This window comes from Coenobita brevimanus, chromosome 5 (assembly GCF_032717465.1).
Source record: "Coenobita brevimanus isolate Jiangsu-jjx chromosome 5, ASM3271746v2, whole genome shotgun sequence".
Taxonomy (NCBI): Eukaryota; Metazoa; Arthropoda; class Malacostraca; order Decapoda; family Coenobitidae; genus Coenobita; species Coenobita brevimanus.
Window position 1 is genome coordinate 27543373 of NC_136958.1, and position 3187 is coordinate 27546559.

Consider the following 3187-nt stretch of genomic DNA (forward strand, 5'->3'; position numbering starts at 1 on the left):
CCTGCCCTTCTTCTCTGACTCCCTCCTATTCCCTCCCGCACTTTCCTCTCAGTTTTTTCCCCCATTAACCATCTTCCTCTTTTTCCCTCTAGCACATCCCTTCATTTTCCCTCAATCACATCCCAATTCCATCTATCTTCTCACCTTCTCTCACCTCCCTTTTTTCTGTTTTTTCCGCTTCCCTTTTTCTCTCCAGTCACTCACATTTTTTTTTCTAACCCGCACAGTCCTATCCAAATTCACCCTCATTTACCCCCTCCCTTCCTTTTCCCTCTTTTCCCTCCCGCCTTACCCTCCCTCCCATCCCACCTCTTCTCCCAACTTCCTCTCCCAAATCGTCATTAGCTTCGCTCCCGGCTTCCCTGTTACGGCCTAATTTCGTTAGTGGACGGGAAAGAATGCTAATGGGCCCGAGCATGAACTTCTCTTCTTTACCACCCTAACAATCAAACTTTTACCACACTAAGTACTGGTATGAGATCCAGCAGGGCACACGTAGGCGACCCAAAAGAAATCCTATTAGACCAGACCAACTCGGGAAAGGAAGCAATCAAGGAACAAAGCAGCAATTTTGGAGTTTAATGTTCTTTGCAGGGAGACTTTATGTCGCGGTTGTATTCATTAAAAATCCTTACCATGTTTCATTTAAGATGAAGTGAATCGGCAGTGAATTTATTAGAAATCTAGAAATCACCTTCTTTAGTTGTATGTTTACCTTCATAATTCACTCTAGTATGGGGATGGATGCAAGGAACGCAGAGCAACATATTTGAAGTGTCTGTGTTTCTTCGGTGAGTGACTAACCTCGGACATCATAGAAATAAAAATATCTGGTTAAATCATTTAGGCCTACAACTAACAACCTTCAGAATGGCGAAATATTACCAGATATCAGTTTGTTTCGTCATTTTGTACACTTTAATATTCACATAAGTTGAAAAGGGAAACAAGTATCTTAATATATGGATCGCATTCGTAAAAGATCCTGATTTTTTTTTTTTTACGATGACATATTATCCGTAATGGCAAAGAATGAAAATTTTTTTTGACTGGATTATTTACTGTACGATTCTTTGTAGTGTTGTTGTGAAGTACTTTCCCTTCATACTTGCTGCTACTCACTAGTCGCTTCAGAATAAAACTAGAGAAAAAATTGATAATAGTTAACTGTTATGTAGACTATTATATCCTGTAAATTGATTAGACTTCTTTATTAATACGGACTCTTAAGCTCAAGAAACTTTATAAGTCTCCTTAACTCCTCGGGGCTTGATGAGACAAATATAGCTTCTCCTTCCGCCCAGTGTCCCTAATTAAGTGCAATTACATAGTTTGTGACCACGCAGTCTCTAGTTCCTCACCACTTCTGATAATCGCCGCATGGAAACATAAATAGTTCTCTTCCTCCTTCCCTCTCTTATCTCTTTCCTCCTTTCCCCTTTCCCGTTTCGCTCCTCAATCCTCCTTTCCCTCTGGTTTTCTTGTCCTGCACCCCCTCCCCCTTTTTCCTTTCTTCCCAAATGCCTCTCTCCAAACTCGGTCCTTCTGAACCCGTACTTCCCCCCTCCCTTCAATTTCTCCTCTCTCCTATGCTGCATCTCCTTTGGTCCCTCGGTCATCTCCTCCTTGTTCTGTCCTTCTATTACTATACCTTATTGTTCCCCATCTCTAGAGTGTCTAACTCACCCCCTTTTCCACTTATCTTGTTATCTCCGTTCTATCCAATTCCTGCCTCACCTACCTCTGTTTCCTTCTCTGTCTCCGGTGCTAAGTGGTTCGAAGAGAGAGAGAGAGAGAGAGAGAGAGACAGACAGACAGACAGACAGACAGACAGACAGAGACAGACAGACAGACAGACAGACAGAGACCTCGTCGAAGTTGCCAGCAAAGAGAATAAGGGAAGAGAGGGAAGTTGGACATATTGTTTCAAGATATTACTTCAATAGCAACTGCCATTTCGATTTTTTTTTCCTTAAGCCAACCCATACCCACTCCTTCCGCTCCTCTTCCTCCTCATTCTCCTTCTTCTCCTCCACCTCTCCCTACTCCTTCTCCTCCTCCTCCCCCCCCCTTTCCTTTTCTCCTCCTCCTGCTCCTTCTCCCCATTTCTCCTCTCGTCTCTCATCTTCGTCGTCGTCGTAAATCTCCTCCTCCTACTCCTACTTCTTCTTCTCCTTTTCCTCTCCCTCCTCCTCCTCCTACTTCTTATTCTTCGTCTTCTTCTTTTCCTCTTCCTCCTCCTCCTCCTCCTCCCACATGCCTCCTGTCAGCTGCAGCATTACTCTTGACTGTCAGTTTCTCTACACGATTTTCTTCGTTTTTTTTTTTTTCTTCAGGCGAGTGTGTCTTCATCTGAAATTTTCTATTATGATTTATTTATATTTCGACAGATTATTTGTTGTCTTGTTTTTTCTACCGACTGTCTTATCAATATTCTGTCGAGCCCAATGGTATATCTATCTATCTATCTATCAATATCTATCTATCTATCTATCTATCTATCTATCTATATATAACGGCCATACCACGTTGAGTACACCGCTTCCCGTCCGATCAGCGAAGTTAAGCAACGTTGGGTCTGGTTAGTACTTGGATGTGTGGCCGCCTAGGAACACCAGATGCTGTTGGCGTCCCTATCTGTCAAGTGGGGTTGGTGGAGGATTAGTGTCCCTCCCTGTAAAACAATTAACTCTAAGCCCTTGGCCACCCCGTGTGGGATACATGGCGTCTGGCAATGAATGAATATATATATGCAAATCTTCGTTCCAAATAATTGTTACATCATAAACGTTGTGTTTGGCAATACCATGTCCCTTTAACTTTTCATCAGTATTAGTTTTCAACCTATAGCCCATTCGCTCTCGTCTGAGAAGAGAAGAACCTTAAAGTTTTGAAAGTTGCCAGCTGACGGGTTGTCCGAGTCCATTCATTAGTAAAGATTTAACTAAATAATCATGTCAAATCGAATGTGTCTATCCGTTTTTCGTTTTTCTCATGAGAACGGTAATACATGTTAACTAATTCTTCTTGCATTTGGTGGAGGTAAGTCCAGGGAGTGTCACAAAAAAAATAAATAAATAAATAAATAAATAATGTGGCGATCGCCGAGTCGCAACGACTTGAAAATGTCGGAAATCGAGTCACGAGAAAGTACCGGGTATGCGAAAACCATTTTCTTGACTTTTTG

General features: G+C 42.2%; 1 pseudogene; it reads left to right on the forward strand.

Annotated features, from left to right (window-relative positions):
* Nucleotides 1–2511: 2511 nt before the first annotated feature.
* LOC145399474 (5S ribosomal RNA) lies at nucleotides 2512–2630 on the forward strand (annotated as a pseudogene).
* Nucleotides 2631–3187: the final 557 nt, after the last annotated feature.